The sequence below is a fragment of the Magnolia sinica genome, chromosome 1 (genome assembly GCF_029962835.1).
Source record: "Magnolia sinica isolate HGM2019 chromosome 1, MsV1, whole genome shotgun sequence".
Lineage (NCBI taxonomy): Eukaryota > Viridiplantae > Streptophyta > Magnoliopsida > Magnoliales > Magnoliaceae > Magnolia > Magnolia sinica.
The window spans coordinates 10,055,423-10,069,288 of NC_080573.1; the positions used below are offsets into that span (position 1 = coordinate 10,055,423).

A 13,866-nucleotide genomic window follows, 5' to 3' on the forward strand; every position below is an offset into this window, starting at 1 on the left:
TGTTGGGCGTAACTCATAAAGCCCAACAGATGAAGAGTTATACTGAAACTAAAACTTACTATAAATAGTAAAAACGAAAATAAAAAGGGAATTCGACAGTTGATCTCGCGGTATTTCGCAAATTTGGCGTGTGCAACCCAGCCGGCATAGCAAGGTTGGGTGGCTAAAGTAGCTTGTCCTACCCCAAAATCATATATGGTACGTCGGATAACTCGTTCTGGATTGCGAGATACGCATGATTTAAGGTCTGACGGTCTGGATCACTTATGTCGTCGACCGGGCCTTTTCTGATCTATCTTGGCCATGAAATTATCTGCGACCCACTCTACATCATTAAGTAGCTTCTCCTACCCAAAATAATGTATAATATGTCAAAAAAATCATCCTACTTTGCGAGATAGGATCGATTTAAGGTCCTGATGGTCGAGATCATTTCCACCTCTGCTCCGGCGTTCTTTGCTCCATCTTTACCATGGAAGTGTCTGTGATCCACTCTACATCAGTTGGTGGACTAGCTTGTTTTTCTTTTTCCTTTTTTTTTTCTTTTTCTAGGGCCATGTTCACTGTAGGTCTCACCTGATGAATAAACCAAACGAAGCATGCAAGTGCACCATGTTATTTTAAAATTTTTTATTTCTAGGTTTGATCTATATGGTATTGGTTATTTTTGAATTTTGAATACTTCTGCATCTTCTTTGTTATATGTAAGGAAATCTCATGTGGAATTTGGGGTGTTTCAAGTTATTTGATGCATATTTATTTGATTTTGATGTTGTTTGGATTTTCAATTACTGCTATTGTACTTGATCATTGGTTACTACATGTAATGGTGCTCAATTGCTTGAGCTACATTACTAGTGCATGAATATGAATGCAATTATAATATGTGATTTTAGCATTGCAGGTTGCTGGCAATGAGAATGGTGTCACTGCATTTTAGATGGACACAAATGTCAAGATTAAAGATCAAATCAACAGAATTCAGCTTCTTCAAGAGATACTTTGTTTCTTGTGCATTGAAAAGACAGCAGTTGGCTTGATATCTCTATATTACATTTTAGAAGTCCTGCCCTATCAATTGATACAAGTCAATAACTTTTTATTATTATTTGATATCTCTTATGACAAGTGGAAGGAATTACTTTACATGTTATGGAACGAGCACCTCTCCAAGTAAGCTGGGTGGAAGCAGATTCTTAGTACAGATTAATGTTAAGACTCAAATATTGCATAATTTTCGCCATTTATATCTTGGTTTTATGAACATAAATCATCTTAATATTCTATTTTACTCATGTATGTGTTACAAGGTGAATTTAAAAGCTTGGATTGAAAAAGGTGTTAAAAAGTAAGAACTTGATGCTCAAATTCACCAAGGCAATGGATGGATCTTAGGAGATCAAGATTGAAGAATTCACATGCTAAAGATCCAAGAAAACCAAGCGAGGAATGAAGAGAATCGAAGATTTGAAGTGAAGAATCCTGAAATCATCCTAAAAAAGTGTATTTTGAAGCTGTGAAGTTTATTTTGGAAAACTGCGCAGCAGGAAGTCTGTTTTAAACGAACTATGGAGCGAGAAGTCTATTTTGGAAAAATACGTATATTTGAGGCGTTTTCTAGGGTTTTCAACTTTGTACGAAGTTTGGAGTTCCCTACTTATAAATAGGGCCTCCTAGGGCATTCTAAAGCATCATTAGAAGCATTCAAGAGCAATATTTAGGGTTTTTTTAAAGAGTTTTTAGTTTTATTAAAGCTTTATAAGTTGTTTCTTTCCTTTTAGATCTTTTTTATTTGCAATTTTTCTTCTTTCTTTCTTGTTGCTTTTTATTTCTGCAATTTAATTATGTTTTTCTAAGTTCCCTCTAGCCCAAGCTAGAAGGGAAGCACATGGGTTTAATATTTCTTTAAATTATGATGATTGATTGTTTTAATGATGAGAATAATGGTGTATGCATATTATCTATTATTTAGGTTTTGTTTTTATCCTCTTGTAAGATCCATATGTTTCCATCATATGAGATTTACATTGATGGATAGACTTACCCTAGATTAATCAGATTTCCTAGATAGGAGATGTTCTCAACCTGTTATATTTCTTTGATATTCATTATCCTATAGATATTGAATACTTAAAATCACTGGCGCTTGAGAATATATGTCAATGGTGCAAATCCATTATTTCTAATCTTTTATATCATTTATTTAAAATATTTAAAGTGTTTTATTTTCCGATTAGGCTGACCATAGTGCTCAGATCCTAGTTGTGTTATCCAAGTCATCATGATTTTAGAACATTAATCTATGTGTGGAACTTTGAAGCTTGGGTGTTTTTTTTATTCAATTGAATTACATCCATTCAAAATTTCCAAAATCAAATCATCAGTTTAGTTTTTATTACTTAGTTTGTTTTGCATTTGATTTTTTCCTTCTCGCAATTCATCTCCCTGTGGGATCGACCTTGTATTCAAAGGATATTACTTACAAACCTCTGCACTTGGAGGTAAGCAATCAAGTTTTTGGCGCCGTTGCTGGGGAGAGAATGAGATAGATCAGATCTGTGCAAGATAGCTAAGGTAAGTTCTCTTCTAAACCCTCCAGATTTTCTGTAGATTTTATTTATTTTATTTTTTTTATTTTTATTTTTTTCTTATTTCCTTTTTCTTTGAAAATAAATTTAGTTGGGTCTTTCAAGCACTAACTATGACATAAGGTTACCCTGCTTGGGATTTTATCACCCAAGTGCTATGGTTGTCCTACAGTTGTTGTTTGATCACAAAGACATCCGCTGAATCTATTTTTCCGATTAGAATAGTTTAATTTCTGCATTAGTTTTACTTTTATTTTATTTTATTTTTTTTATGGATTGAACCCTCATGGTTGGCCCTGCCACCTGGGTTGTTGATTTATTTTTGCTTTGTGGATTGAACCCTCATGGTCGGCCCTGCCACCTGGGTTTTTGGTTAAGTTTTTATTTTTATTTTAAGTATCATACTTGCTATTTGAATTAGTAATATTTGTTGTGTGGTGTGGATGGTTTATGTCCCGTTGGAGTAGGGATCAAAACAATCGACTCTCCTCCGAAGGCGGACTAGTTCCAGGCCTTGATCATTCACTTAGAAGAGGCACTCAACATCACTTGAATTCCATGGCAGACCCAGTTGATAATCCAAATCCAAATCTGTCAGATCCAACTATAAATCAAAATAATCCTCCTCTTGAGGATGAAAATGAAGTTCATAGGAATGTGTTAAACCAACCATGGACTTTACGTGAACATTTACACCCTGAGAGATCAACTTTACCATCTTGCATAGTGTTCCCTGCTCACACAGGGAACATTGATTTTAAACCAGGTGTGATTCAATTGATTCCTAAATTTCATGGCTTAGATTCAAAAAGCCCTTACTTGCACCTCAAGGACTTTGAGGAAGTAATTGCAACGTTACAAGTAAATAATGGCAATAGGGATGTACTTAAGCTTAGGTTATTCTCATTTTCTCTAAAGGATCGGGCCAAAGCATGGCTCAACTCTCTAAGACCTAATACCATCACTTCATGGCAAGCCTTAAGTAGAGAGTTTTTGAAAAAGTTCTTTCCCGAGCACAAAACAAATGCACTAAAACAAGAAATCATGTCATTCTCCCAAAAGGGGAATGAACTGTTTTTTCAAGCTTAGGAGCGCTTCAAAGACATTCTAATTACTTGTCCACATCATGGTTATGAACCATGGCACGTGATTGATGCTTTCCGAAAGGGGCTCACCATGAATACCCGTCAGTTCATAGAGATGATGTGTGGTGGAACCTTCCTTGATAAAGATCATAATGAGGCTTGGGATTTTCTAGATATGTTAGCAGAGAATACTCAGACATGGGATGTTTCTGCTAAATCAGACCAAACTAGACCCATTCCTAGAGAGAAAGCGGGAATATATGTCCTAAGAGAGGAAGACGACCTTAATGCAAAATTCGCTGCATTGGCTAGAAAGGTCGAAGCTTTGGAAATTAGGAAGATTGATATGGTTAAAGCAAACACTTCCTTAGGTAATTTTTGTAGCATTTGTGGTGGTACAGACCATGACACAAAGGATTGTCCAATAATCTCAGTTGTACAAAATATCACGCATGAGCATGATCAAGCAAATGCTATAAATAATTACCAAAGGTCAGTTATGCAACCATTGGGAAACACGTACAATCCAAATTGGCGTAACCATCCTAATCTTAGTTGGAGGAATGGACCACAAATGAATGCGCCCAATGCACCTCAAATGCCTCCACAAAATAACTTCTTTGGGGCACCTAACAATGCACCATATGTGCTCCCACCAAAGCAATCATCTGTAGAGGATGCATTGACCACATTCATGAACTCTCAAGTTCAAATGAATTAGTCTCTAATCCAATCAAATCAGGAATTAAAGACAGATGTGAATAGGATTGAGACTCAACTAAATGCTAGGGAAAAAGACACCCTTCCTTCTCAATCTGTGCCAAATCCTCGAAACACATTTCATTGGAGACTCAAATCCAAGTGAACTACATCATGAACAAGCTAAGGCCATCATTACTTTGAGAAGTGGAAAAGAGGTCGATAACAAGATAATGCAACCGGTAGAAATATTAGAAGATGAGCCACTGTCTCAAGAAAATAGTGAACCGGCTATAGTTCAAGAGCCACAACAGCAAAAGGATAAAGAGACTAAGTAATATGAGCCTTCAGTTCCGTTCTCATCTAGACTTCGGAATCCAACTGTCCCCATGAAATATCAAGAGGTGTTGGATGTGCTCCAAAAGGTTACTGTCAATATTCCTCTACTTGATGCCATTAGACAAATTCCATCATATGCTAAATATCTCAAGGATTTGTGCACTGTAAAAAGGAAATTAAATGTGCACAAAAAGGCCTTCCTTATTGAGAAAGTGAGTGCTATAATTCAACAAAGGGTTGTACCCAAATACAAAGACCCGGGAAGTCCCACTATTCCTTGTATTATTGGGAATTTTCAAATTGAACATGCTTTGTTAGATTTGGGTGCAAGTGTCAACTTAGTACCTTATTCGGTTTACAAACAAATGGGGTTAGGCGAGCTTAAACCAACCACGATTACGCTCCAACTCGCTGACCGCTCTATTAAGGTACCAAGGGGAATTTTAGAGGACGTGCTAGTCCAAGTGGAGAAATTCTACTTCCCCGTGGATTTTATTGTACTAGACACTGAACCATGTGTAAATGCTAGCGCTCAAGTTCCCATCATTTTAGGCCGCTCATTCCTAGCAACTTCAAATGCAATCATAAATTGCAGGAATGGAATGATGAACTTGTCTTTTGGTAACATGACTCTAGAGCTAAATATTTTCAATCTATGTAAGCAGCCCATTGATAATAATGAGATACATGAGTTGAATTTCATGGACTGCTTGATAGAAGAAGAGGAATTAGAACCTAGTCTGACTGATGAATTGATTCAAGTCATTGGAGACTTGAAAAATTCTGATTTAGAAAAAGTGCTTGCTGAAATTTCTGATGATAATGAGAGCACTACCCCCCAGGACATTGGTATGTACCAATGGAGACCGCGCACTCAAATCCTATCTATCGAGGACTTGCGAACTCTATCATCACCAACCAATGATCCAATACTTGATTTAAAACCACTACCAAATGAGCTTAAGTATGTATACTTAGGTGAAAATAAAACTTATCCTGTGGTGATCTCTTCATTTTTAGAGAAGGATCAAAAGATTAAATTGTTGAAAGTTCTAAGGAACCACAAACGAGCCTTGGGCTGGACCATTTCTGACATCAAAGGTATAAGCCCTTCCATATGCACCCATCGGATCCACCTTGATGATGACGCCAAACCAATTAGACAACTTTAAAGGCGTCTCAATCCAAACATGATGGAAGTTGTAAAAATGAGATGATTAAATTATTGGATGTGGGAATCATCTACCCAATATCCGATAGTGTTTGGGTGAGTCCAACTCAAGTAGTCCCAAAGAAATCTGGAATAACTATTGTGTAGAATTCTAATAATGAATTCATACTAACACGTGTCACCACTGGTTGGCGTGTTTGCATTGACTATAGAAAATTGAACCAAGTCACAAAGAAGGACCATTTCCCTCTACCATTCATTGATCAAGTTTTAGAGAGGGTAGCAGGTCACTCCTTTTATAGTTTTCTTGATGGATATTCTGGATATAACCAAATAGAAATAGCCCTTGAAGACCAAGAGAAAACCACGTTCACTTGTCCATTTGGCACGTTTGCTTTCAAACGGATGCCATTTGGATTGTGTAACGCCCCAGCAACTTTCCAACGGTGTATGTTAAGTATTTTTTCAAATATGGTTGGGAAATTTCTTGAGGTTTTCATGGACGACTTCTCTGTATTTGGGAGTAGTTTTGAGGAATGCCTCAACAATTTATCTCTTGTCTTGTCTAGGTGTGAAGAGAAACACCTTGTCTTAAATTGGGAGAAATGTCATTTCATGGTTCAAAAGGGAATTGTTTTGGGCCATGTTATCTCCAAAAATGGAATCGAGGTAGATCGCTCAAAACTTGACATTATAGCTAATTTACCTATCCCCCGAACTGTTAGAGATATTAGATCACTTATAGGGCATGCTGGTTTTTATAGAAGATTCATCAAGGACTTTAGTGTTATTACTAGACCCTTGACTAATCTTCTTCAAAAGGATGTTCCATTTAAGTGGACAGATGAGTGTGCAAGTGCTTTTAATAAAATTAAATCATCCCTTACCACTGCACCTATCATGCGTCCACCAGATTGGACACTTCCTTTTGAACTAATGTGCGATGCAAGTGATTATGCCATAGGGGCTGTTTTGGGCCAAAGGAAAGATAAACGGCCCTACGTTATTCACTATGCGAGTAGAACTCTAAACTCGGCCCAAGTGAACTACTCAACAACTGAAAAGGAGTTACTTGCAGTAGTTTTTGCTTTGGATAAGTTTAGGTCCTACTTACTGGGATCCAAAGTGGTCATTTTCACGGACCACTCGGCTTTGAAATATTTGTTATCTAAGAAAGATGCAAAGCCGAGACTTTTGAGATGGATCCTCCTACTCCAAGAATTTGAATTAGAGATAAAAGATAAGAAAGGAGTAGAAAACGTAGTGGCCGATCACCTTTCTAGATTGGTGTTAGATGATTCCACTGAGGAAATGCATATCCAGGACACTTTCCCTGATGAACAATTATTTGCGATCTCTAAATTACCTTGGTATGCGGATATAGTGAACTATCTTGTAACGGGAAAAATGTCATATCATTGGAAGTTACAAGATAGGAAGCGTTTTGAAACCGAGGTTAGGAACTTCTTCTGGGATGACCCGTATTTATATAAATATGGGACTGATCAAATTTTTAGACGTTGTGTCCCAGAGGATGAAGTTCGAAGTGTTATTTCTTTTTGTCACATGGAAGCATGTGGTGGCCATTTTTCTGCTAAGAAAACCACTGCAAAAATCCTGCAATGTGGTTTTTACTGGCCCACTATGTTTAAAGACACCCATGCTTTCTGTGTTGCTTGTGATAGATGTCAAAGGTTGGGAAGAGTGTCCCAGCGCAACATGATGCCTTTATCCCCAATTTTACCATTGGAGATTTTTGATTGTTGGGGTATTGATTTTATGGGTCCATTTCTATCTTCTTTTGGATTTCTTTATATATTGGTTGGTGTGGACTATGTTTCAAAGTGGATTGAGGCAGTTCCAAGTAGGACCAATGACAACAAAGTGGTCATACGATTCCTCAAGGAAAATATTTTTGCTAGATTTGGAACTCCAAAGGCCATCATTAGTGATGGCGGGTCTCACTTTTGCAATAGAACATTTGAGGCTTTGATGAAGAAATATGGCATCAAGCATAAAGTGAGCACCCCATACCACCCACAAACGAGTGGGCAAGCTGAGATTTCTAATCGGGAAATCAAACATATTTTAGAGAAAACTATAAGGCCAGATAGGAAGGATTGGTCCCTCAGACTATCCGACGCTTTATGGGCTTATAGGACTGCTTATAAGACCCCGATTGGAATGTCTCCATACAGATTGGTGTATGGGAAGGCTTGCCACTTGCCTGTGGAATTGGAACATAAAGCCTACTGGGCAATAAAAAAATTAAACTTTGATATAGATCAAGCAAGTGGACAAAGGAAATTAGAGTTAAATGAATTAGAGGAGTTGAGGAGAGACTCCTATGAAAATTCTAAAATCTACAAAGAGAGGACCAAAGCTTTTCATGACAAAAATATCCTGAGGAAGAATTTTGAACCTCAGCAAAAGGTCCTATTGTACAATTCTCGTCTCCAGTTCTTTCCGGGAAAGTTAAGATCAAGATGGACAGACCCCTTCATTGTGAAGAATGTTTATACTTATGGGGCTGTTGAAATTGAGAATCCACGTAATGGCAATGTGTACAAGGTTAATGGTCAGAGATTGAAGCCTTATGTGGAAAACTTTCATTTAGGAGAGGAGTCCGTCCCTCTTCATGAGCCAGAATATTCAGAATGATGCTCCTGGTTTGACGGAGCATTTGTGTAGGATTTGTATCATATTCAATTTTTTTATTGTCACATAGCAGGTGAGTTTTTCATGGCAGGTACTATCCACCATTTCTTTTATTTTTATTATTCTCTACATTACATTATCATTACATTGGGGACAATGTAGATTTTAGGTTGGGGTGTGTGGATAGTCATCCATGTGTAAGTTTTTTTTTTTTTTTTGGGAGTTTCAGTTTATTTTATTATTATTTTTATTATTTTTAGGTTTCAGTTAGGTTTAAGTTTATTTTTTTTTTAGGTTTATGAATTTTTTTTTTAGGTTTATGAAAAAAAATTTCAACATTTTCAAAATAATATTTTTTATATATAAGAATGTGAACATGATATTTTGCGAATTCCAAAGGCAAATTTAATACCTAATCTAGGTTGATAGTAGTCAGAAATCTGACAACTGAAAATTATAAACTTGAGTTCAATTATCTAATCACTAGTTTAAAGTGAGTTGTAATTTGATGTACTGAATTCACAATACACCCTAGCTAACTAAGTGAGGAATATGATATGTGAACTAAAATAACAACTTTTGATTCAAACAAGGTTGAATGAACTAGTACCATTGATATATGTTTAAAAGAGAGAATATTAAAGGAAAAAAAAAGAAGAGAGTGATGAAAAAAAAGAAATTTTTATTATAGAGCATGAATGCAATGACCATAACAATTGTGTCAGTAATCCGGAGTAAGAATACCTAAGTATCCATTACTGTTACCATTACAAGTATGATACCTTAGGTTATGAAGCAAACCCGATGAGAATCTTCATCTAAGGGTGGTTTATAATAATGAGGATATGATGATAAAAGAAGAAATGTCATAAAAAAAATGAGATAACTAGAGATTTCATATTCTTGGGATGATTGAAAGGATTTAGGATAGGGAACATACATATTTCTCAAAGTTAGACTAGTGTCACGAAGCATCTAAGGATATTGGGTTATAACTATTCTAAATTTTGATTAGGTCTCTGAACTCAAGGATGTAATGGATTAAAAAATTAAGATTCTAGCTAACTTCATATCTAGGGTAAGTATTGTTTTGGAATTCATATGATTAATGGAGGCATAATTGTATAAATTTTATAGTGTTGAAATATTTTTCTTATTTTCAATGTTTGTGGGTAACATTTCTGGAAACCCTCATGAGACTATAACTCGTCCACTAGGGGAAACCTAGGGGTTTAAAGGCTTGTTGCATATGCTAAATGCAATCGAGATTACTTGCGAAAGTGGTGTAGTTAGAATTTTGTTTTCATTTTAATTTTGTTTCTAGAATTATTTTTTTCTTATTTTTATTTTTCTTCGCTTATTTTGCTCGGGACTAGCAAAATGCTGGTTGGGGGGTGTGTTAAGACTCAAATATTGCATAATTTTCGCCATTTATATCTTGGTTTTATGAACATAAATCATCTTAATATTCTATTTTACTCATGTATGTGTTGCAAGGTGAATTTAAAAGCTTGGATTGAAAAAGGTGTTAAAAAGTAAGAACTTGATGCTCAAATTCACCAAGGCAATGGATGGATCTTAGGAGATCAAGATTGAAGAATTCACATGCTAAAGATCCAAGAAAACCAAGCGAGGAATGAAGAGAATCGAAGATTTGAAGTGAAGAATCCTGAAATCATCCTAAAAAAGTGTATTTTGAAGCTGTGAAGTTTATTTTGGAAAACTGCGCAGCAGGAAGTCTGTTTTAAACGAACTATGCAGCGAGAAGTCTATTTTGGAAAAATACGTATATTTGAGGCGTTTTCTAGGGTTTTCAACTTTGTACGAAGTTTGGAGTTCCCTACTTATAAATAGGGCCTCCTAGGGCATTCTAAAGCATCATTAGAAGCATTCAAGAGCAATATTTAGGGATTTTTTTTAAGAGTTTTTAGTTTTATTAAAGCTTTATAAGTTGTTTCTTTCCTTTTAGATTTTTTTATTTGCAATTTTTCTTCTTTCTTTCTTGTTGCTTTTTATTTCTGCAATTTAATTATGTTTTTCTAAGTTCCCTCTAGCCCAAGCTAGAAGGGAAGCACATGGGTTTAATATTTCTTTAAATTATGATGATTGATTGTTTTAATGATGAGAATAATGGTGTATGCATATTATCTATTATTTAGGTTTTGTTTTTATCCTCTTGTAAGATCCATATGTTTCCATCATATGAGATTTACATTGATGGATAGACTTACCCTAGATTAATCAGATTTCCTAGATAGGAGATGTTCTCAACCTGTTATATTTCTTTGATATTCATTATCCTATAGATATTGAATACTTAAAATCACTGACGCTTGAGAATATATGTCAATGGTGCAAATCTATTATTTTCTAATCTTTTATATCATTTATTAAAATATTTAAAGTGTTTTATTTTCCGATTAGGCTGACCATAGTGCTCAGATCCTAGTTGTGTTATCCAAGTCATCATGATTTTGGAACATTAATCTATGTGTGGAACTTTGAAGCTTGGGTGTTTTTTTTTATTCAATTGAATTACATCCATTCAAAAATCCAAAAATCAAATCATCAGTTTAGTTTTTATTACTTAGTTTGTTTTGCATTTGATTTTTTCCTTCTCGCAATTCATCTCCCTGTGGGATCGACCCTGTATTCACAGGATATTACTTATGAACCTCTGCACTTGGAGGCAAGCAGTCAATTAACAATCAATGATAGCTGTTTTATTTATTAGGGAAGATTGGATTGAAAGTATAATGAAACTATATTTTGGTTGAAGCTTTGATGCAGGGTAGGACGTGATGAGGTTGATCATTGTCTTCCCCAATCGATGAATACCTTGAATCCACGAGGCACTCTTGAATCCACGAGAGTTTTCTTGAATCCATAAGAGAATAAAAAATTTCTAAGAAGTTTATTGATTAATTATCAAATAAACAAGTTTAGAATTCTTAAATAACCCTAAATAAATCCTAAAAATGCAATCAAAGAGATCCAATCAAACTAGGAAACAAATTCTAAAAAATGTGCAACTTTCTGCCATTTGTCGGCTTGTCATTAATGACCTATTGAGTTGACTTATCGAAATGGCTCAAAAACGTCTAGAGACTAAAACTGAAAATCCTATGAATTTTGACCTGTCTAATAGTATTTCGACCTGTCGACAACTTTGCTGACCTGTCTAAACTGACAGAAATTAGCCAGCAAGAAATCTAAAATTTCGGGGGGAATTTCGACCTATCAACCAAATCTGTCAACTGATCGAACTATGATGAATTTTGTCAAATTCTCATTGGGCTTTGTAACGTCCCGTCCAACCAGAACAGTGTCCTGGGGCGTCCACGTAGGATTTGTCGTAGGACCGTTCGTTTAAACTACTCGTGGTGAGGTACCGTAGGTAAATTAATCAAGGATTAGCCCGACTAAGTAGACTAGACGAGTCACGAGAGGACCTAGTGCGGGCCGCCAAGCCAGATGACTGTTTACACTTAGCAACAGCCCGTGTGGGCTATACCGCGACGCAGAAAGGTCAAAAAATTATAAAAATTTAAGGAAGTATAGACCTCACTGGGCTTATGGACCATCGCAGACCACGGACCCAGTGGACACCCAGAATTAGAATCTGGCACTTGCCAAATGCACCCCACTAATGCCAGAATTGGAATCTGGTACTTATAAATAAAATCGCGATGCCAGGCTTTCCAACCGTCGGATCTCTTCTATATTTACGGTAAAGGTCTAATGTATTTTTCTACGCCCGTCCACAAAATCTGAGACCCGATCGTTGCACGGTGACCGTTGATCGCAAATCGGACCCGTACGACCAAACCTCACATCCGATCGTTTTCAAATTTTGCATGGTCGTTCATCGGGCCATGGAGCATCTACCCTATGAGTTTCAGGGCCAAAGGGCTACCAGAACCACTCCAATCGCTGGAATGGACCCCACAAGGTCATTTAAAGATCGGAGCCGTATGATCAAACTCCATATTCGTTTATCCGTTTGCTCCCAAACTTTGCATGACCCCTCATCAGGCCATGAGATACCTACACACCAAATTTGAGGGCTAAGGGAGGGCCACCCCAACACCAATAGGGAGTCCTAGAGGACTATTCTGGGAAGTTTTTGAAACTTAAGGCCAAAGGGCCCAAGTCTAGGAAATAAACCCTAGCTCTCTCCCTCATAACTTCCTCCATTCTCCAACAACCAAGCTCTCTCCCTCATAACTTCCACTATTCTCCAACAACCAAGGAGAGTAAAGAGAGATAGAGAGTGTGAAGGAGGAGCAAGGTGGACTCTAGAGCTAGGTGGGACCCAAGGGAATCAACTCTTTCAACTCCCTACCCCTTCTCCAAGAAGAAACCCTCCACCACGACCGCCCATTCGTCCGTTGATCATCTAGGTAAATCCCCTATCCCTTCTTTTCTTGAAACCCATGTGTTGAGAAGGGTTTGGCTTGGATCTCTAACATGCAAGTGCTTGTTTTAGGGCGTGTTTGGGCAGTGGGATTAGAAGGGATTAGGAGGGATGGGATTCATCTGGTCTTATGCCAATTCTACTCCATGTTTGAAAAGAATGGAAAAGCTTGGAATTAGATTAGATGGAATTGCATTGGGTCTTGTGCCAATTTTATTAAATGTTAGCAAGTTGTGTAGGTCCCACCATGATGTGTGGGCTATATCCACACCGTCCACCCATTTTTTCAAGATTATTTTAGAGCATGAGCCAAAAAATCAGGTAAATCTAAAGGTCAAGTGGACCCTACCATAGAAAGCAACAGGACTGAATACTTACCGTTGAAAACTTCTTTGGGGCCACATAAGTTTGGATCTACCTTATTTTTAGGCCCATGCTATAAAATGAGGTTACAAAAAAAATGAAAGGTTTAGATATAACACATGTGTGTTATTCTCAGTAATTTCAAATAATGGTGGGTATGTCCATTCAATATACCACCGTATTACCAACAAAGCATGACATTAATTTTATCCCATGGCAACAGGGGACAATCCCTGCCATGGGTAATAATTATATTTTTTGAATCCCATCCCACCTAATCCCTTCTAATCCCACTGCTCAAACACGACCTTAGGGATTCTGGCCGATTGACCTTAAAGCCCTCGTTCCTAGGTCATTTTCCAAGTCTCTAACGATCCATAGGTGCGGACTATTATCTTTAGGTGGCCTAGCACCAATTATCGTACGAGTTTAATGATTGTAATTGCTTGGATGATGTATTTGGAGAATCTAAAGAAACCTTAGGAATTACTTGTTTGTTGGAAATGTATGGAATTGTATGTTTGGTTCTCACATGATGTTGTTCTT

At 36.8% G+C, this 13,866-nt stretch overlaps 1 non-coding gene across 1 annotated transcript; it reads right to left on the minus strand.

Moving 5' to 3' along the window:
• Positions 1 to 3,614: 3,614 nt before the first annotated feature.
• Positions 3,615 to 3,721, minus strand: LOC131223311 (small nucleolar RNA R71). The gene has a single exon (XR_009160382.1). It is a non-coding gene; the product is annotated as a small nucleolar RNA R71 (small nucleolar RNA).
• Between the last annotated feature and the right edge of the window lie 10,145 nt (positions 3,722 to 13,866).